We start from the raw sequence: 22,707 nt of genomic DNA on the forward strand, positions 1-22,707 counted from the left end.
GTGGGGTTTGGTCCTGAATCCTGCACAAGCCAGGACTGAGCAGGGCTGTCTACCCAGCATTCAAACACACTCAAAACTCCTTGGCCCAAGACCAGAGCCTGCACTCCAATCCCCGACCCCAGCCTGTTGAAAGCAAGTGAGAATGGTGAGGAGTCCGAGAACAGATGGAGCAGGGTTGGGCCTCAGAGAAGGGGCAGGAAGGAAGTTGGGCAAGGGTATTTGGGTTTGAGGTAGATCTTACATTGCTCTTAAATTGAAAAAATGATCTTGTGGTTAAGAAGTTTGGCGACTACTGCTGTAGAATGTACATTGCAGAATCCAGGTATTAGGCTACCATTGGCTTATATGTTTTCACAAGGCCTCCTCTGTTTGTGTTGCTTTGAGAAAAAAGCAACATAGGATTAAATTTAGGTTGCATAAAAACAAATTTTTACTACACAAAAGATTAACAGGAATATTTTTAGGGACGAACAAACATTTCTCCTGCAGTATTTGTAAGACACATAGCATATGCCGGTGCATAAAGCTAGTGTTATCAATTATTGTAATTTTATCACGTCATATTTGGTATTTTTCTTAAACCATAGCTCTCGGAGTCTTGTGATTTTGTAAGAAAATCAGTTTTCATTTTAAGTATGTTTTTTACCTTCATGATTATGAAGAAATGATTGAAACATAAAGTTTAAAGACTGAAAAGAAACAAAGCAAATATAAATAACACAAAGTTTATTATTTAAAAAAAATCTTTTTTAAAGTCAGTTGGGTTTTTAAACCCTTGATGGTGGCAAGGCTGAGAAATCTGATAGCAAAATTGACTAATGAAGGGTTACTAAAAGTATTCAAATAGTTTATTTAAAAAGTGAAAATGACTGATTGTCCAAGCTGAAAGATACAAAGAGTAAACAAATATAGCACAGGTAGAAAGCTATCAGTATTCAGGCTGAAGATTGGCCTGCTATGATTATTATACCTAAAATAGTATAAATGGAAAAGGATTGCAAGAAATCTTTCTCTACTTATTTCAGTTTATTAACTTTGTGCATTTGACCACAATGGTTCAGAATCAATTTTAATTTTTCTTTGTATGGTTAGGTTCTGATTCCACATCAGATCTTGATCCCTGTGCTCCGTGAGACTACTTAGCCACAGTTACAGGATTAGGGCTTTTGTTAGGCAGTTTCTTCTGTTTGGCTCTTTCTTAAAGCAACACAACATAGAAAAGCATGTTTTATAATAGAAAAATATTGTTATAAAGCCACAAAATTGCCAAGAAAACTCAAGGAGGCAGTCCGTAGAATGCAAAACTACTTTGAATTTTATAAAAACATTGACTATATTTCAACTTGACAGTGCCCCCTTTCTTTTGTTAATGGCCTGAACTAAATCTCAAGGGATGCAATTAGTCCATTAATCGCTGTCTTATAATAATTTAAAGGGACACGGGTTTATCATCATGTAATATGACCGAGGAGTGCATCTTCAGAAAGTGAGCTTCCTCTTGGGCTACAGACACTAGTAACGCGCTTTAAGAAGACGCTTGTCACTCCCATATCACTGGAGTTTCCATCGGGGGGATGGGGAAAGGCAGGGAGAGCTGTAAGTGTAGCCCAGGCTAGGAAGGAAGCCCCAGGAAAGTAGGGAAATGCTTGCTCGTGTGTGAAAACAGTAGCTGGGTTTTTTTTCCGCCGAGCTGTAATTTGACTGTTCTCTTTGGCTTCGCTCCAGCGCCAAGTCCAAGCGGTTAATCTCACTCCCACCCTGGGCGGAGGGTAGGAGTCAGCTGCAGCAGGGCCTCCCCGGGGAGGGGCCGAGCCCGCAGGCAGAGCCGCGGCTGGCGCTGGAGGAGGGGAGTTTAACGAGCCGCACTGGAGGAGCAGGAAGTTTGGAGGCGCAGCTGCTGCCTGGGAGCCGCGGAGCGCGCTGCGGCTTGGGCACCTCGCGTCCGCAGGAGACCGGCGCTGCCCGCCCGCCCGCCCGCATGTAGCCTCGCCGGGGCGGCGGCATCCCAGGAGCGCGAGCGCTTTGTTCTCCCGAGCGGGCTGGTCCCCGGCGCTGCCGCTCGCCCTCAGGTACCGCGCCCGGGCACAGCGGGGTGCGGGGAGCTGGCGGGAGCGGGGCGCGGTCCGTCTGTCTGTCCGCGGCGCCTCGGGCTGCTTCGGAGCGGGCAGCGGCGGGGCTGGGAAGCGGGGCGGCCTGACTCCGTGTGTGGCAGCCGCTCCGCAGCCTCCCCCTGCCCGCTCGGTCCTGGGCGCCTGGGGCGGGAGCCGCTCGTGAAGCGCAGAGGGAGGCGAGGCGCCCGCTTCCCCCTCAGCGGGCCGGGGCGGCCCCGCGGGATCGGGCCCCGGGCAGAGACGCGCCGCAGCCGGGAGCAGCTCGGAGCCCGCAGAGGTGCCGGTGTCGCCGCGCGCGCCCTCGGGGGTGGGAAACGGGGTGTGAGCGGGGAGGTGGCGCGTGCGGCTGGAGAGCTCCCAAGGCTTAAGGACTAGACCGGGGGAAGGCAGCAAGCGTGGCTGCCGCTGGAGGGAAACACCTGGCGGTCGAGCAGTTGCTGTAATGGGACGGGCTTGCTTAAGAAGGTAGCTGCTGCCACACTACGGCTGCTGCCACTCGGACCCGTGTAAGCCAGTGGAAGAGCCATTGAGCCTACTACAGCTTATCTGAAACGGGGGGAAAAGCCCCACGGCTTGAAACTCCACCCCCTCCCTTCAGTTATGTTGGCTTTGAACGAGCAAACTCCATCAGCCCCAGAAGGTGGGACGGCCCCTCCCTCTGTGTTGCTCGTCTCGCTCTGCTCCGGGACTGTAAGAATCTGCGGTGTGTGAATAATGCACTGCAGGCATAGCCCAGCAGGTCGGAAAGCACGCTGTGTGTGTAAGCTATTTCTGAAGGGCACAAGCAATGTTCAGCTGTTTTTGTCCACGAAAGTACTTTTATGTTGGGCTACCGTTAAGTGTGGTGGTCTTAAAAAAATCGGAGCAAAGGAAATATTTTGTACCAACAGAATCTCAAGTAGTTTTCATTCATATCTAACATATTGCACTTTCAAATCTCTCAATATTGAATACAGATAGCATAATGCCTCTGTATTTGAACACTTTACAGCTAAAAAGCTATGTTTAATTATTAAAATCCTACAAATTTTAATGTATTCTATTAAAGCTGATTTTAAAAAAAATAAATGCAGTTAATATCATTTTGGTTCTGGTGGATGTTCCCTAAAGCATCTAAAATGTGACCAATCATTCATATTCATATATATTTTCTTTTGGGCAAAGGGGTGGAAGTTGTCTTCCTGTTTCCCTTTTGGAGTTCTGACAGTTTCCCTATCCTTGCTTTCTTTTCCTGACCCTGAAGTCCTTATGTTATAGCCATTATCCTTCTGGAAGAACAGAGTAGGTGCCCTGCAGAACCCATCAACTCCAATCTTTCAGTAAGCCAAAGGGTCACTGTTGAATTAGATGATTCACTTCATTTCTCCTTTTCTTTGTTCAGGGCCACAGCAGTCCTAGCATGAGGACCAAGGGGCTTGGAACAAAATATTAACTTCACATTGTGCGGGCATGTGGTATCTCTCTTTCCCCTTTAACTGTTAATTGGGATACTGATATAGTTGTGATTTAATTTATTTCTTGCCTTTCCATTGCTAATATTGTTAGTATCAAAAGTGTGAGGAAAACAATTACACGAAACTACATAAATCACAATGAATGAGTGATTTTAAGATAATTAATCCTAACTCTGTCTCAGTTTACTATTACTAATCTTCCTTGCCTTTGTTTCCTTCTTGGAGGGACCTGCCTAACACTTGTGGTTGTTGCTCAAGCCTCTAGCTAAATTTATAAAGGAATCCTGTTAGCTTGTACATACCTCAATCTGATTGTAGCAACTACTGAGTGTATAGATGGTTAGATAGGTACAGTATATAACTGCCTTATGCTTTATTTTGAAGCTCTGGGTTTTTGTGCCACTCAGTTGTCTTAATTCTGAAAGTTTTTAAATATATTCATGGATGCTTTGGCTGACAATATACACAAATAAATGAAGTTAAATCTCATTAACTTCATAGATACTTTTTAGAATAGAATGGGGGAGAGGAGAGCGGATCTCTTAAGTAGTTCCCTTTTACATTCAAATACTTAGTTATTTAACTTTCGCTCTTCACTCCCTGCTAAAGTTGGCAAACCGGAAACTATACACAGTGCTTTGAGACTGTTTCAGTTAGGGATGTTAACATGCATTTGTTAAACAAGTAACCGCTGAAGCTTTCAGTGTTACATGCAGGGGATTCAATTGGCTCCCAAGGGAGCCAGTTCGTACGGGGACAGCCCTGGCACTGTTGCCTCTGATACAGGGTGTGTGTTGGGGCGGGGGGGGGGGGGGTAGGGGAGGGAAGGAGCATTCATGTAACGATGCATGGTAACCAATGAACGCAGGTTCATCGGTTAATAGTGTAAACGGTCACTCTCACATTCCTCGTTTCAGTAGCTTTAATATTGTCACATTCTCATGGTGTTAGCACATAAATATTTCTAAAAGCTCAAACAGTGTATAGTGGGATGTTGACAGGTTTATATATATGTTATAATGTTTAGAACTTCTATAACTTCTCTGTCATTAATATAGTAGTGTTGTTCTTAATTATATTTATCATAATTCTTTGATCTTCTTTAAAAAGAGGATTTGTGTTAGAATTAAAGTATGGAGTATGCTTTTTCAAACTTCTTTGAGTTTGGGGTCAAATATTTCTTTGAAAATGCTATGTAACTCGTGGAAAGCTTGTCACAAATTTGTCTTCATTTTAATAGATAGTGCAACAAGATTTCTTACTTAGAGTGCCTTTTAATTGATAGAATCACATTTATGGAGAGAAGTTAGGAATGTAGCTTCCAAAGGGTTAATCTCTGTCCAAATTGGGGAGAGGATTTATTTAATTTGCATTTTTATATGCACCTTTGAAGTGAAGGCCATGTGGAAGATGATTTAATACATGGTTTTTGAGATCTTTTTAGTAGAGGACCTCTGCTTCCGTTTAACCTTTTTATGGAAATCACAAAGCAGTATCATTACTAGCTATGAATCATCTACAACTTCTTTCTTTCCTAGAACAGGATGTAAGGATGGGAGCTGTGAAATGATCTAGGCCTGGTCTATGCTAAAAGGCTAGGTTTACCCATCTGTGTTGCTCAGGAGTGTGAATGGTGAGGCAAGGTTAAGAATTCTTCCATCAACCTAACTCTCACCTCTTGAGGAAGTAGATTACCTATATTAATGAGAGAACCCCTCCCATTGGCGTAGGTAGTGTTTACACTGAAGTGGTACAGGGGTGTAGCGGCAGATGTACTATTGTGGCGTTTCCAGTGTGGTCAAGCCCTTATGTGTTGCAGTGCTGAGCATCGTAGCACCTTGTAAATAGTAGGAACAATGTTGCAATTCACAAAGCTGAATTAGGCACCTATGATCTTTATATGATGAATGGGGAAAGAGAAACGTGCTAGACAGAGAGTTAGCTAAGCTAGCCAATGAGAGATGCTGATGAGAGGAGTGTATCTTAACCTTTACCCCTCTTGCAGAGGTAAATGACTTCCAATTCCCTGGATTTAATCCATGGACTGGTAAGCAAAGATAGGTGCCTATCTGAAGTCAAGTGTTCACAGTGTTTCTTGCAGGAATGTGTTAGGCAGCTGCTTTGCTCCATGCAAAATGGTAGAAGAGGAACTGGTGGTGCTCTTGCCCACCTTTGAATTTGAGCCTAGCTGTTAAGGCATTTGTTTGCCACTGTGAGAGAAAGGAGATCCATGTTCAAGTCCAACCTCTCAGGAGAATGCTCTAACTCCTGAGCTGTGGGTCTGATGTCAGGATTCCTTAGTCTCTCCTGTTCCAGGGTGGATAAGTAATTAGAGTGATTGAAGCAGGGGTCTCCCACTATTTTCATTCTTTTACTCTGCCCTCTCCCACTGTGGATAAATACATAAGTAGTCATTGGGCCAGAGAGAGAGAGAGTGACTGTATCCCAGATGATAGGGCATCCACCTGCAGTGTGGGTGATGCCTATTCAGAAAGGATGTTTAAGCCATATTGAAATAAATTGCATATAAGCATGTTTTCCTGCATTTGGGCTTTCAACTGCAAACTCTCCAGTGCAAGAATATTTTCTCTTCTGTATTTGTACAGTAGTTGGCACAACAGCGCTCTAATCCTTACTGTGGTCTTCAGATGCTATCGTGATATTGATTTACTGTGACTACCAATGTTCTGAGTGAAATCTGATGCCACAGCGGTACCCTGCCTACAGTAGCACAGCCATCGTCGGTGAGGCTATAAGCCTCTTTCGAAAGAGCGTCTAGACTACAACCAGTACTTTCAAAAAAACAAGCCGCTTTTTCGAAAGAGAGCACCCAGGCAGTCTGGATGCTTTCTTTTGAAAAAGCACAGTTTGCATTACATAGCGCCTTTTTTTCGAAAGAGCGCTTTTGAAAAAAGGTGTTCTTCCTCGTAAAATGAGGTTTTCCGCGGTCGAAAAAACTGACATTCTTTTGATTTACTTTCGAAAGAACGCGGCAGCAGTCTAGACGCAGGGGAAGGATTTTTTTTTAGAAAAAAGGCCACTTTTTTCGAAAAAACCCCTGTAGTCTAGACACACCTTTTGGGTTTGCCAGGTTTTTGGTTTTCAATCCCATTTGAAAGGGACCCTATTGGCTCCGGTCAGCACTGTCAAAAAGGCCATTAAAAGTCTGGTCAACAATGCTTGTTATAGCTAAAACAGACTAATCCCTTCCTGTCCTGACTCCACACTGCCCTTGAAAGGTCTGAAAGGTTTAGCTCCTAGGCAGGAGGAGGGTCAGGGTGCTCTGCGCACTACTTCTACCCTGAGCACTGGCTCCGCACTTCCATCAGCCAGGAACCATGCCTGCAAGCGAGAGCAGCATGAAGAGCCTCTTGTCCCCACCCCACAGCGTAGGAGCCGGATCTGCTGAAGACTTCCAGGGTGCAGTGCAGAGCCAGGATAGACAGGGAGCCTGCATTAGCCCCTCTGATATGGAGTTGTCCTAAGTAAGTCTGTGCTCCAAGCCCTTGCCCCAGATCTGAGCCCCCCCAAACCTACAGCTGCCTCTTACACACCATCCCAGCACCTGCATCCCCAGCTGGAGCCTCACTCCCCCTTGCACTCTAAACCCGCCCAGAGCTCCCTCTCATACTCTGAAATCCCAGGCCCTACCTCAGAGCCCTCACTCCTGCCCCACCTGGAACTTTCATCTCTACCTGCACCCTAATCTCATGCCTCATCCCACAAATCCCCTATCTGTATCCCTTGGCCCTCCCCCCACTCCCTCCCAGCTTGGAGCCCCCTCTCACATCCCAAACCCTGCACTGCCACTTCAAGTCTTGCTCTAGCCTTGCTCCTGCCTCATGAGCCCCTCATTTCTGGCTCCACCCTGAGCCTGTACCTCCAGTTAGAGCCCTTACTCGTTCAAGTTCTCCAACCCTCTGGCACCAGTGAAAGTGAATGAGGGTAGAGGAAAGTGGTCCACCAAAGGAGAAGAAATGTCGTGTGGGGAGGGTGGACTTGCGTAAGGGGCAGGGCATGGGGTGGGACTTTGGGGAAGTGGTGGAACTATGCTAGAGTTTGTAAGGATGCCAGTTTTCTACTCACAATCAGCATTATTGGTGGGTCTGCATCACTGTAATCTCTGTCTATATAGTGGCTTCATCTGCAGCCTACAGTTAGGAAAATTGTTGAAGTGTAACCAAAGATATCACAGACTGGGGGTGGCGGGGCGGGAGGGAGCATAAATATAAACTCTTATAAGTGGTTTAAAAGAATACGGTTACAGATTATACACAGCACTTCAAAGTGAAATGAGTTTGTTGTATTGCATTTCTCTTTATGAAGTTCATAGGTGGCTGCTCTAAAAGACTTAAGAGTGCAGCCCTAAATTTAAAAACACACTTCAGAATAGATGCTACTAAATGTGTAATATACTTCACCTGAGGTATACAACTCTAAAAAACAGTCTGAAATACAGAATTCCTATTTTCTTCCTTTTTAAAAAAGACTCAAATCAAAGCATTTAGTAAGACAAAAGAAACGGGATTCCTCCTTTGAAAATAAGTCTGATAATGAATCTATAAATCAACATTTGTAAATTGGTTACTTTAAATGCATTTTTCCTCTGCATACAAACTACAAATATAAACAGTAACCTGCAACAGAATAATTTATAGGTTAGTATTAGAGGAATATGGCACTTTGTTATACAACAGATATATTGCCTGACACTTTTCAGTCTCTTCATACCTGTTGATGGTTTAGTAACAAAATAAGATTTTACTATTTATACTCACCATATGTTATTTCTGCAATTTTAAGAGAAAGTGAGTAGGAGTCACTCCTCCAAATTTGAAGAAAATAACACTGTAAGAGTGTCATTGAATACTTAGTTTGGCATGGAGAACCTATGGTGGTGATGAATATGGATTGAATATGCAGGACTGCCAAATGGAAAAGACACTGGTTTACTTTCAGGGTGAGAAACATCTGATAAGGGGATCACTGAGAGAGAACACACAAGCATTCCTATAATAACATTTAACTTATTTTCTTACGAAAATGTTTGAAGTCTAGTTCTTCTCTGAAAAACAGACTTTAAAAAAAATGAGTCTTTTGTTCTGGGGTCCCAGAAAAACTAGCGCTCTCTCTCTCTGTGGGGTGTGTGTGTGGCTGGCTGGCTGGCTTATGGCTTAAAATTTGTGAAATTTCTCCTGGTCCCTTCTGAGTCTTGAGCCTTGAGGGTAGGTAGTGTTATATTTTCCAGTTTTGCTCTGCAATCATGATGAATGGGATTTTTTTTTTTAAAAAAAGCTTAGATTCCTATGTATTAACATGATTGCAGGACTTGGGGCTATAGAAGAAACATCAGAGCTGCAAGACTGGTAGGAAACAGGATCTCACACTAATAAATATGTTGCACTGGATAGCAGCCTTCGTGATGGCAAGAGTGAAATATCAGCATTTGAGCTTGGAAGTGAATGTGAGCTTTGTAAATGGTGTGTTAGAGGCAGACCTCAATAATTTAGGCTTTTACATTATTATTTAAACCAGTTCATGTTGCATCAGTTTCAAGAAGGTATGCTTAGTAAATCTGTTGGTGCCATGTCAGAACCAAATTCTAGCCTTTTTAAGGACTTAGCTAGAACTCTTTTATTCAGACATGATTCTGTTTTGGTTTACATATGACAAGCTAGCTGGCTAACCAAATTTAAATGGATTTAACCTAACAGAGCGTTGATCCGTGACTTAAATGGTTCAGTTTATATTGGTAAAAGGTCTGTGGGATAAAACTGTTGCTGCTAATTTAGGAGATGTGAAAGCATCCTATGAACTGTGCAGGCAAAGGGTTAATCCATGTCTATGACATGCTCTGTTGTTGAGTCAATCACTTTTGAGGTTCTTGTAAGGCACTCAGATACCACAGGTGTCAGTATTATGCAAATACTTAGACAATACTACCTGCACTAGCAGCTGTTTTGCAGATATGCCTACCTCTGAAATTGGGTGTTCCTTAAAAGGCTTGATCTTACAGGGTTCTGGGTGCCACACAACCACGTGGTCTCTGGTTACAGTTGATGCCTCACATCCAAACAATTCCGTCCGTAATATTTGATTAGCATTCCACGAAACCTTTGTATTCTTGCCTATCTGAGGTCTTAAAATTTATTTCTTAAATAAAACATTAAAGTAATTGGATTTGCAGAATTTTAGACTTTGCAAGGCCAAGTCCCAGTTGCTATTGTTGTAGAGGTGAAGACAAAGATGCAATTCTACAGCAATCTGACAAACATACTGAGCACAGCCAAGAAGTGAGTTGTTGCAGGACCTGTTGAATTAGGAGCACAAGTGTCCAGTCGTAACTTTTGTAGATTGAAATCTTTTGATAGCTACAACTGGGAAGAGGAGGTGTAGATTATTGTTTAGTTTATTCTCCAGACATGAACAACTTTCTCTGCGGGAGAGTGGTTCTGAGAGAAAGGGAGAAAGAGAAAGGACTGGCAGTCTTGAGAGCTGATTTACTACTGTACTATTAACCACATGTGTGACCTTAGATAAGTCACTTCTCTCTATGCCTTGATTTCCTATAACAAAAAACAGGACTATGTAGCACTTTAAAGACTAGCAAGATGGTTTAATAGGTGATGAGCTTTCATGGGCCAGACCCACTTCCTCAGATCAAATAGTGGAAGAAAATTGTCACAACCATATATACCAAAGGATACAATTAAAAAAAATGAACACATATGAAAAGGACAAATCAAATTTCAGAACAGATGGGCGGTGGGGGGGAAGGGGAGGAGGTAAATGTCTATGAGCGCTCACAGACATTTACCTCCCCCCCTTCCCCTCCCTCCACCCCCCTTCTGTTCTGAAATTTGATTTGTCCTTTTCATATGTGTTCATTTTTTAAAATTGTATCCTTTGGTATATATGGTTGTGACAATTTTCTTCCACTACAGGCAGTCCCCGACTTACGCGGATCCGACTTATGTCGGATCCGCACTTACGAACGGGGCTTTCTCGCCCTGGAGGTCGAGGTGGCGGATTGCTACCTGCGAGCTCCGGGGCGAGAGAGCCCCGTTCGTAAGCTGCTCCCGTGCCCCTGGTCTGCTGGAGACCGTCTCCAGCAGACCAGGGGCACCGGGCGGGTTCCCGCGCTTCTGAGGCTTTGCCAGAGCAAAGCCTCAGAAGTGCGGGAACCCGCCACGGCTGCGGCTTCAGTCCCGGTACCTGTGGTCTGCTGGGGACGGTCCCCAGCAGACCACAGGCACCGGGACTGAAGCTGCAGCCGCGGCGGGATCCCGCGCCTCTGAGACTTTGCCAGAGCAAAGCCTCAGAGGGGCGGCACCCTGCTGCCGCTGCGTTCTGCTCCCCGTGTGTCCCTGGTCTGCTGGGGGCGGGGCGCAGCTAGTGTGCCCCCCCCCCAGCAGACCAGGCTTTTGTTTTGGACCCTGGGGCAGAACAGCTGGGGCGCTGCCGATTGGTCCTTCAGCGCCGCTCTGGGCACTACTGGACCAACCCGGCAGCACCCCAGCTGCTCTGCCCCAGGTCCTCATTCAGCCGCTGCTGGTCAGTTTCAGCAGCGGCTGAATCAGGTCGCCTGGGGCAGAGCAGATGGGGTGCTGCTGGGTTGGTCCAGTAGCACTGAGGAGCGGTGCTACTGGAGCAACCCAGCAGCACCCCAGCTGCTCTGCCCCAGGCGTCCCCAAGTCAGCTTCTGCTGAAACTGACCAGTGCTGACTACAGGAAGCCCGAGGCAGAATTGCTCTGCCCCGGGCTTCCTGGAATTAGCTGCTGATCAGTTTCAGCAGCACCTGACTTGGGGACGCCTGGGGTTCTTAAATTGATTCTGTATGTAAGTTCTTACATTGATTCTGTATGTAAGTCAGAACTGGCGGTCAGTTTCAGCAGCAGCTGAATCTGGACACCAGTTCCGACTTACATACAGATTCAACTTAAGAACAAACCTACAGTCCCTATCTTGTACGTAACCCGGGGACTGCCTGTATTTGATCTGAGGAAGTGGGTCTGGCCCGCGAAAGCTCATCACCTATTAAACCATCTTGTTAGTCTTTAAAGTGCTACACAGTCCTGTTTTTTGTTTCAGCTGCACCAGACTAACATGGCTACATTTCTACCACTATTCTTCATTTCCTATGTCTGAAATGGGAAGAGTGATACTTATCTTCCATTGTAAAGCAGCTGAGAGTTAGGGATGTGAATCGACTATCTGATAAGCAAATGCCTGTCAACTATGTGATAAGCTAGTTGACTAGTTGCTTTCCCCTCTTTGCTGCCTCTATCAGAAAGAGGCAGCAAGGTGCGGGGAGAGAGAAGAGGGTACTTCAAAGCGGCAGCACCACATGGAGCCTGGATCAAGACTTTGGGCTCCATGCAGCGCTGCCGCTTTGAAACACCACGTGCAGCCTGGGGCCAGCTGGGGAGTCCCCAGGCTTCCTGTGGTGTTTCAAAGCAGCAGCGCCTTATGGAGCCTGGGATCAGCTGGGGAGTCCCCCACTGACCCTGGGCTCCATGTAGCGCTGCCGCTTTGAATTGCCACAGGGAGCCCAGTGTCAGACTCCACGCGGTTTCAAAGTGACAGTGCCATGTAGAGACTGGGGTCAGTGGTGGAGACTCCAGCTGACCCCAGGCTCCACATGGTGCTTTTGCCTCTGAAGTGTCAGGTGCCTTATTGACTAATCGAATAGCCAATGCAAAATGCCTTGACTATTTGGTCAATTACTCGCAATTTCACATCCTCCTGATAGTAGCATTCTGCAACTTGCTAGTATTAATGAAATTGAATAACTCAGTTTACTTAGTTAATTAGTTTATCTGATTTGTGATATTTCTAAGGCAATTATGACATGTCTGTATCCAAATAGCTATATCATGGACGTTCACTCAGGAGCGCAGAGGTGGGTGAGAACAAGTCATGTGTAGGTTTTATGTTCCCTCCCTATGGGTGGTCAGTGAAGGTAGGGCTGGGGAAGGCAAGCCCCACCCCTTCTGCTGAAGCCTCGCTCCCACACAGGAGCCAAGCCACCCCCCTTCACTCTCCGCTCCCTACAATGGGAAGGACTTGTGGCCCCAGCTTGGAGCATGTGGTATGTGGCCCAAGTCTCCCTGGCCCCAGAGCACCTACAGTAGGCATTCTGGGGTAGAGTGTGGGTACGGCCAGGCTGCGGGTTTAGGAACGCAATACCTTCCCCCACCTAGCATACTGGCTGCCCATGTCCCTCCTCTCCTCGCTGATGCCTCCTTTATGGTCCTCCCACTAGTTGTCCCTGCTTCTGGGCTGGGCCATCCTGCCTTGCAGGGTTCTAGAATCCAGACTCCAGCCGAAGCCTGGAAGTCTATACAGCAGTGAAAAATCCCTATAGCCCTGTGAACTCGTCAGTGGGCACAGGCCAGCCACAGGTGTCTAGTTGGTGTGTAGACACACCATAGAAATCTTCAGAAAAACCTGCTGGTGGCTAATTTGATTAATCCGCTACAACAGGGGTAGGCAAGGCAGCCTCCACAGGCTGGATGTGGCCCGCCAAGCCAGTGGATCCAACTCATATCTGCCCTACCACTCCCCCATCCCCAGACCAATTGAGACCTGAAATGGGGGACCACGCAAAGTCTCTCTAGCCTCTGTGTGTCCCTGGCAGGGCGGGGGTAGGGGATGAGGGACTTCACACACCACTCCCCACCCCCAGGCCCTGATTGGCCTGGGGGCAAGGGCAGCGTACAAAGTCTTCTCCTGCTGCAGTGCCTAGAGGGACCTACCAGCTGTTATAAAATAGCTGGTGATTCTCTCTAGGCACTGGGGTAGGGAGCAAAGATTTCATGTGTTCCTCCACCCCAAGGCCAATCAAGGTCTGTGGGCGGGGGAGCATGAGAAGTCTCCTGGCCCCGCCCCTTCCGGGGCAGCCCAGTGCCACTTCACAAATGTATGGAGTGGCCCCCTTTTAAAATTATTGCCCACCCCTGAGCTACAAGCTCTGATGAAGATTGTCAGCAGCTTAACCCCATCACAACTGGCAGCTTCTGAAGACTTCTCGGTGTTGTCTCAGGCCTAAGTTACGAATGCACAACCTTCTTGGAGTTTACTTGTATTTTGAAGGAGTGTGTGATGACGACATTTGGGCTTCGTAGTTGAGAAATAAAGATGACTTTATTTTTTAATGTTACTCCTATATTTGGTTCTGTCAGGATGCCAGTTTCTCTTTATTACCATATAGCTTTGTGTAAAATAACCTAAACTCTAGTGCCTTTTTATAGAGTGCCATTAACTATCACTACATATGGGTTTTGTTTTGTTTTTTACTTTACTGCTCAATGCAAATTAATGAGCCTGCACTGTTGCTCTGTCTACCTAAATTAATTTCATGCGTATGTAAGTAATATTAGGTGATTTTAAATATCAATGTACATGAATTGTCTTAGGAAAAATATTAGTGTGTTTAAATATTAGTATTTTCTTTAAAATTGCATTAGATTCTTACACCAAGGTTTTTTGTGGTGTGTGCAAATGAACCAAATGTGTTTGGACTTGTCTGCATATGAGACTTAGCTAGGGATTATATGGGAGTCTGGATTAACAGGCTGGTTTGATGGCCTGACATCCTATTTGTAGGAGTATTTTGAAGTCCAATTAAATTATTTGTAAGACTGTAGAATATCATTATATTGGGTCAAAAGTGACACAGTTGGGTTGTCTCAGTTTGGGGGGTGGTTCTGTTAACCACAACATATTAAAGGATCTCTCTTTCTAAAAGCTCTGCTTTTTAAAATCATGTATTGTGTTGAGACAGTTTACATGCTTTGGGAAAATCTTTTGAGAATATCCAATATTTCATTCAGCACCAGAAGTCTGGCCCATTTGTGTAGTCCAGTGACTATTTAAGTACAACATCTCAATGCTGATACTGGCAACAAAATGATGATTTTAAAGAGTGCTGTGAGAACAGTATATAGCACCTATAATCGTATTACTGGAAATCATTTGGGCTGTCATCCATCCAGAAAATATTCTGAAAAGAAAACTTTGTCCTGACACGTTTTTGAGAATGCTAGTGAATGTGTGTGAAGTCTTCCAAGCACCCAAAATATTTTACATAGTAGCTTCCTTTAGGTGTGTGTGTTTAACTTGGTCCCCATATAACGCTTCTTTTGGGTTGAAATACTCCTACTTAGATTTCAGCTCTAAGGGATTCTAGCGATATCTGTTGCTAATGTCGTTTAACTGCTATGTTTTCTAACAGTAAGTTTAGTTTGCGGTTTTTTATTAGCTGTAATGAATTTCCAGAATAACCATTTTAAAAATGAGCATGTTTATACATTTTCTAAATTATGTAAACCACAGTATCAAATTCTAATGTACTGGATGGCTAACTGGTTTAAAGATTCAACCTCCCAGCTACATTTTCTGTGCAATAGAGAAGAATGGCTTTTATGCTTGTGTATAAGAAGAACTTTATACCTGTTCACAGCCTAGCCACTACTAAGATGCTCAAACTGTCTCATTCCTCTAGAATTCAGAAAGAGTCCCTTATTTACTGGAAGTATTTCTTAGGAATAAGAGAAACACAGACACTAAATAGAAAATTAGGAGATAAAGTGTGCAGACCATTTTTTAATCTTGGTTTTACTTTAATTACTGCCAAAGTACAACCAGGTACTTGGAAACTTGAAAGGTTGTGATTGATTCTTTGATTATATTCTACCTTGTGAATTACTTTTGCATTATTGTTTTCAAACTCAGAGAAACTTTACTGGCAATTAGTCAACATATATAAATGTTGAAAGTAGAAAGCTTGCTGATGTCTTTGGGGCTAAATTTAAAAATATATTTTTCTCTTCAGGTAATTTTTACTTAAAAAAAATGGAAACAAGACTACTTTCTTGAGTGACATGAACAATGTGAAGTCTGTTCTGAAAGTAGTTTTTGGAATTGTGTTACTGCTGTAAGTTTAGTAATTAGGTGATGAATTTTTTTATTAGTGCCTTCTAACTAATGTATCTAAAAAGTTGGTATAGTTTGCTGGCTTTTTTTGTTCTTGTTTAAACAGAATGTCTTTATTTTATATGGGCAGCCTAAGTCTTTGGTAAGAGTGAATAGAAAGCAATACTGTATAACACAATTCAAGTTGGGAAGGCAAGTGTGGGTTTTTTTTTTTTTTTTTTAAAGATGTAGAACTTTGCCTGTTTATGGTTTGGTTCCCCCTAAACCAAAGTAGCTTAAAAACTCAGCAGGGATTCTATTTATTCTGGCATAGACATAAGCATCATGCAGAGCTTTCTGGTCTCAAGTACTGGTAATGGTAGGAGGCCTCTGTAATATTGCCAGCCAGCTAAATGCCTGCAGTATTTTGCCATACAGGAAATCAATTGCAGCTGAATGTGCACAGTTTCTACTCCAAATATATAAACATACCTTACAGTGATTTTTTTTGTGTGCAAATCTGTTTTATATCTAGAGTCTTATTTAATAGTTACTTTAAAGTTCAGAGTCAGAACACTTGGTATTTTGTTTCCAAGGACTCTACCCACTCTCTGGTATCTTGGCCTTGGATCATGGTGGGATAAAACTATGAAACACAAAATAAGAAGGAGGGAGAATATCACTGGATTAAGAAATCTAAAAAGCAGGTAAACCTTAATGAGTGGCTTACTGATCCTGTATTAATTAAAGGAGGTACTTTTGTTATACCAGTTCAGTTCCTGATTGCATAATTGCCTGAAATATGATAACCTGGAGTTGACCAAAGATGGAGGAGTTGCTGAATGTGGATATACTTCAAAACCAGCAGTTTTTGGGAATGTATTTTCTCCACAAAGTCCACAATTCTACACTGTTGGAGGTTAGTAGTCAGTTGATCAGAATTTGTTAGAAAAGGCTGCAGAACCATTCTCTGAAAACAGATATCCGATCTGGCTTTTGACAGCATACCAGAGCATGTTGGTATTGATGTGTACAGGCCCACCGACAGGGAGAAACGGAGCAAGAAAGGTGCAGCTGTGCTGCTGGACGCTCTCTGTGTGTCCATTCTGATGTGTGAGAGCTTTCCCGTTGACTTAATTCATCCCTGAGGAGCAACAGCAGCTATATGGCTGGAGAAGCTTTCCTGCTAGTACAGCACATTCCACACTAGGACATACACTGGTGTAATTTACTTCACTCAGTTTGAGAGAGGTAGCCATGTTGGTCTGTAACTTTAGAAACTCTGGCACCTGTGGTCCTGTGGCACCAAAATATATAGGATCGTGAACATTTGTGGGTAAAACCCATTTAATCACTCCAACCCATCTGATACACCGGGTTTTACCCAGGAAAGCTCAGGATACTATCTATCGATTGATTGTCTCTAAGGTGCCACAGAACTACCCATTTCTTCTGTCACTTAAGAGTGGTTTATTCTCACCCCTAAGCAACTGTAAATTGTAGCAACATAAATGGTAGTGTAGACATAGCCAGTGTAACATCTGAAGGGCTAGGATGATAGGCACTGCCTGCTCAAGGACAATAATTAATTGCAACAACAGGCACTGTTGCCAGTCCCACATCTTCAAATATTGTGCTTGTATCTCCCATCCTCTCCTGTTCCCCCGAAATCATAGGCAGGTTCAAAAATCGAAAACAAAGAATTAAAAATGGAGGTTTGCTTTTATGTGCCTTCTGGGTCTAGAGCAGGGCTAGAGAAATGAAGGCTTGCATGGATCCGGTCCCTAAGGCTCGGGGCTCCCCCTCAGCATTGTTTCCTCCATAGGGCTGGAGTACACAAACTCTATTAGCCTGGGCCCAGCTGATTTTTCTGTGGGTCAGCGGCCCCTGACCCAAAAGAAGTCTAGAGCAGGCATGGCCAATAATTTTTAATGGGAGGGCCACGTCAAGATTTTGCAGGTGGTCAAGGGCCACACTTCTATGGAGGGGAGGTGCTGTCTGGGACAGAGGTTGGCTGCAGAAGGGAGCTTGGGGTAGGAGACTTGATGAAGGAGGGAGTGAGGGATCTGAGAGGAAGTTTGGGCAAAGGAGGGGGATGTGATTTGGGGCAGGGACTTGGGGTACATGCTCCAGTATGGGTGCAGAAGAAGATTCTGGCTGGGGGGGAGGTTTTGGAGGGGGCACAAGGTCTGGGAGGGAGTTGTGACCTGGGAGAAAAGGGGTACAGAGGGTTTGGGTGGTGGCCTGGGGCAGGTAGTCAGAGGGGAGAGAGAGGATGGGGTGCCAGAGGCAGGCTCTGGCTAGGATGCACTTACCTAAGCAGCTCCCAGCCAGCAGCCCTGCAGAAACCTTAGGCAAACTGTCTGCTGTGGGCTGCTTGCTGATCCATGTGGCTCTGCTCTGGGCGTGAGGTAGGGAGAAGGCTTCCCACGTTGCTCTTGCCACCAGAAAAATTTCTCAACTCCTATTGGCTGGAAACTGGCCAGTGGGAGTTGAGAGTTTTTTTTTTCTGGGAGGTGGAGACAACGTACAAAGACTCTCTCCTCCTTCCCCAGCTGTCCAGAGTGGAATGCAGCTGGCTTTTTAAAAAGTGTGAGCTGCTCTCTAATTAAGGGTTCCAGTGAGGTGGCTGAATGCTGGATCCGGTGGCGTGGAGGGCTGGATCCAGCCCCTGGCAGCCTCATGCCCACCCTTGATCTAGAGAGACTGTAGGGAGCATTCAAGTAGTCTTTGCCTTTTTTTGTTTTTCCAGATCTATGAGGGTCGCTAGTATCTTAGCTTAAGAAAAAAAGAGGTAGAATCTTTAAATGAAAACTTAGCTTCTTTTTAAAGTTCTTCCCCCCCCCCCCCCCCCAACTGGCATGAAGTCTTAAGCACCTGTATCACAAGAGTTGGCAACCTGGCATCTCTTTGGTATTAAATTTGGTTGAACAGGGCCAAACGACATTTTAACCATGTTAAAAACCACATAATGATGAAGTACCAATGAGTACTGGTGCAACCAAAATGGGATGTAACCTGGTTGAGTCACAACAAAGCTTAATCATCATGGTTAAACTCCTCTGTCTTAATAGACCAGGGAGATTGTGTTCTGAGTGATCAGAATTGAGCATAGGGGGATGCATCAAGAAAGACTTCAGGTACGGATAGTGTGATTGAATCTGCTCAGGAGAATATGACGAAATATGTGCCTAATGGGAAAATGTGTGATTACTGATATTATTATGATGCATATTATCTGCATATTCCTCTGTGTCCTAGAACTATAACAGATGAAAACAGAGTGAAGAGGAAGTGCATTTTCTTACCAAAGGAGAATTAGTCCTGTGCATAGCTACATGACCACACTCAGGAGATCTGCTTTCTGTTCCTAGCTTGTCCCGAAATTTCCTGCATGAATGAAAAACCAAGAACAAACTGATATAATCCTAGAGGGAAACTGTTATCATAGACCTAGCCCTGGTCTACATTAGGGAGTTATTTTGAAATAACAAGCAAAGTAACAATAATGCTACCATTATTTCAAAATAAGGGGTTGGTTATTTTGAAATAACTCCTGCTTTCCACGAGGAATAAGGCTTATTTCAAAATAGCGGTAGTGTGGATGCTCCACTGCTGCTATTTCAAAATAACTACTCACCAGAGTCATTCAAAGTAATTACTCCCAAGTGCTTCCTGGGACTCTTAAGTTGACATAGCACGTCCACATTAAGGAAACCTGGCTAGGACTAATTTCGAGGTTTCCCTATAGTGTGGACACACTATTATTTTGAAGTAATTTCCTAGTGTAGACATGCCCCTAGAGAGTCTATATCTTTGTGATAGAATTCTGGTTATTTGAAGGTCTTGGGGGACCTTGCTTCTTTTTGGATAGGAGGAAAAGTTGACTCAACAGTGTCTGAATCGGTATGACCAGAACAGACAACTTGTTCCCCAACTATTCAAAAGGTTCTGATTGTCCGGAGACCTTTGGCTTAATAAGGACGGAGATTCTACAGTAAACTTATTAAACATGGCAACAGAGCATAGAAATGACTTCACCCCAATTCACAAATTTATCTGACTTGATTCCAACAAAAGAGCCTTTTATTGTCTTGGAAGAAAGTGGGTATTCAGTGATAAGCCTTGTGGGTAACTCTAAGGGTACTGTAGAGGCAAAATATTTGGGGAAGCCCAGTTACTTGCAGATCTGATTTTATTCCTTTCAGCTAGAGTTGCTAAAGCTGAAACCAGTGGAATGTGTCTGTATGTAGAACTTTAATAGCACATCCTGTTTGTAATGCAGTGTTTTGGAAATCAGAGTTGCAAATAAAATATACCCAGTAACCCACTTCTTCAGATCAGGTCTGCCCCACAAAAGCTCATCACCTAATAAACCATCTTGTTAGTCTTTAAAGTGCTACATGACTGCTTTTTTTTTGTTTTGTTTTACTAAGATCAGACTAACACGGCTACCTCTCTGTTGCTTTTTAAGATGGTGGTGTTACAACATTAATTTTAACATCATCCATTACCAGCTGATGTCAGGATTTATAAAATATTTCTGTGCTTTGTTAGCAATTCAAATACAATTGAAAGCGCTCACTGAGAATTGCTTACAGCAGCTTCCTGGCAGAGCTAGTATATTGAAGAGGAATTGAGCGTCTGCTATGTTTTTGATTGTATCATATTTAATTAAAATAAATTCTTTCCATAATTTTCACTTGAGAATGAAAAAGGCCTCACGCTCTGATGAATCAAAAGAATAACTTCACTTCAATTAACAAAATATTTCATGGAGGCTCAAGAATAACTAGCAGAAATTCTTTGTCAATATTTTACTAAAGTAGCAATGATTAGTATGCTGCATGTTTTAATCTTCTGGCCTAAATTGTTGCTATGTTTTGTTTTGCTAAAATTCAATTACAAATAAATGTATTTGACCACAACTGTTCTTTTATAAACTGTATAGAATAAATAATTTTATCTATGTTCAGTATAACAGTATACAAAAATGCAAATTGAGCTTTTGCTTTAGATCTGGAAAACTATTGATTTTCATACATTAGTCAATTCAACGTGCCCATTCAAATTCAAAGCTGCTACTTTTCAAATGCTGATGTGTTTAATATGTTCCAATGCTGAACAAGAAATAAAACTGGCAAAAACACTACAGAGGCTCTGATATTGCCCATCTTTGCTGCTTGCTGAAATAGCTGTGCTCAAAGAAGCAAAAAGCTTTCCGAAAGTTCTTTGGGAAACATGAAAGGGACATTATGCAGGTTGTTAATGAAGCACAGTGATTACTGATATACTGAAAAACCTGGAGTGTGGGAATTAGGGATGTCAATGAGCAGTCACCTAGACAATTAACCGATAAGCCTAGGTTTATCCATTAATCCAGATTCTAGTTGACTGTTCACATTTCTCCCCCACCCCTCTTTGCTGTAAATGAGGCAGCAACCGGGGGAAGCAGGAGTCGGTGCTGGCGGGAGCTGGCTTAAAAAACAGTTCCCCCCAGCATTGGCTTTGCAGGGCCTCCTGCCCTCCCACTCGTGCTGCTGCCAGGGGAGGTTGCTGTGAAGCATCCCTGGCACTCCACAGGGCAGGGATTGGTTTCTGGGGGGGGGGGGGAGGCAGTCTGAGTTCCCCACAGATGGAGTCTGTGGCCAGCTCAGGCCACTGTGGACAGAGGCTGCTTTGCAGTGGCTGCCTCCTCCCTCCCACCACAAGTAGCCTCTGACCACAGGGAGCTCGGACCTCCCCTCCTCCCATGGACAGTGGGTGCTGCTATCCCGCAGCAGTTCATGCAGTCAGTCAACTATTCTATTACCTGCTATCAAACATCCCTATTGGGAATATCTTAGAATAGGTTGTAAAAAAAGACTGAGGGGAAATATAGGGTTTAAAGATTGAAAAAAGAATGAATGTCTTGTGAGTGTGGGAGAAGAGCACGGAAATATGGTGCATTGATCCTACATTTCTGTAAATGCTCAGCTCAGTAGTTGGGTCTGAAATTGGCCCTTTATGGCTCTAATTTCTAATTAATTATATGCAAAGGTACCAAATAACTATTTTGCCAAATTCCTTCTGGGGAATATGCCACACACAATTCTGATGTTTTTGATGGCATTTCTTCTGTAAAAGATTGGGGTGGGGGAGGGGGAGATTGTTTGTTTGTATTCTGTCATATTAATTCAACTATTACATCTGCACTGTGGATTTTTTTTCTGTTTTTCTGAGTTTCTAGGGTTGATTCCTTTAAAAATTGTCACAATGTAACCCACACACCTGCTGGATGTAGTGTACTGTCCCATGTAGTGGCGCTCAGAGTGAGAGAGAATGAGTGTGCTCTATAGTCTTAGCTGAGAGACAGCTGGCATTTAGTTCAAGTGGAAGAGCAGGTCTGACTTGGGAAACTCTTGGGTTGGGAGCCCCTGACGCACAGAAAAATCAGTCGGGCACCATACGCAAATGAGAAGTAAAAAGGGAAAACCAAATCTTGACAGATGTACCCTCCCCTCCCCCCCATAGAGAAGGAGAAAGGCCCTCCTCACTAGGGATGTAAGGGAGTAGTTGAGTAGTACTTGCATTTCTCCCCACACGCCTTGCTGCCTCTGTATCAGAGGTAGCAGCGTGGAGGTGGGGAGGGGAGGTTGCTGTGGAGCAGCTTCTTGCTGTGGCAGGTCCAGGCTCACCACAAGCGTAGTGGATCCAGCATAAGCCAGGACTGAGCGGCTTTTCCCTTAAGAACTAATCGTGTAGTTGATACAAATTGTAGTGACCACACAAATAGCCAATTACCTGTCTCTGAACATACTTAACTCCTCGCACACTAGAGCCTAGGGAGGCCCATGCTAATAGATTTTGTGTGCTCTAGCCCTACAAGGGAATTTTTGTGGGGGGCTGATGCATCAGTGCAGGCTTCCAGTTCTGGAGGGGGGAGCCCCAAGACTCGGGTCAGATCCAGGCAAGTTGGGGTCATAGCCGGCACTCAAGTTTCCCAGTTAGGTTCCCCACCCCTGTGATAGTCTCATGCACTAAGTTCCAGAGGTCCCAGGTTCGTTTCTGTCTGTCAGCACTACAACAGCAGTTTTGATGTGTGTGTATATATATTTTTTTGAGGGGAGTTAATGGAAGCGGCTAGTGCTCAGAACCTCTGAAAATCATGCTGTCTTTGTAACAAGAAGGAAATATCAGATCTATGCAGTTGCTCTGTGAATTTAGAGGACATTTAATATGAAAT

General features: G+C 44.1%; 1 protein-coding gene across 3 annotated transcripts in view; it reads left to right on the forward strand.

Annotated features, from left to right (window-relative positions):
- The first annotated feature begins 1,601 nt into the window (after positions 1 to 1,601).
- PLEKHG1 (pleckstrin homology and RhoGEF domain containing G1) overlaps positions 1,602 to 22,707 on the forward strand; it is a 201,680-nt gene continuing 180,574 nt past the window's right edge. For all 3 annotated transcript variants that reach the window (XM_075924430.2, XM_075924431.2, XM_075924432.2), the window contains exon 1: positions 1,602 to 2,069. The gene's annotated coding sequence lies outside the window, so the exon portion shown is untranslated. The remainder of the gene's footprint in view (positions 2,070 to 22,707) is intronic.

This window comes from Pelodiscus sinensis, chromosome 3, assembly GCF_052426305.1.
Source record: "Pelodiscus sinensis isolate ZL-2025 chromosome 3, ASM5242630v1, whole genome shotgun sequence".
Classification (NCBI taxonomy): Eukaryota; Metazoa; Chordata; order Testudines; family Trionychidae; genus Pelodiscus; species Pelodiscus sinensis.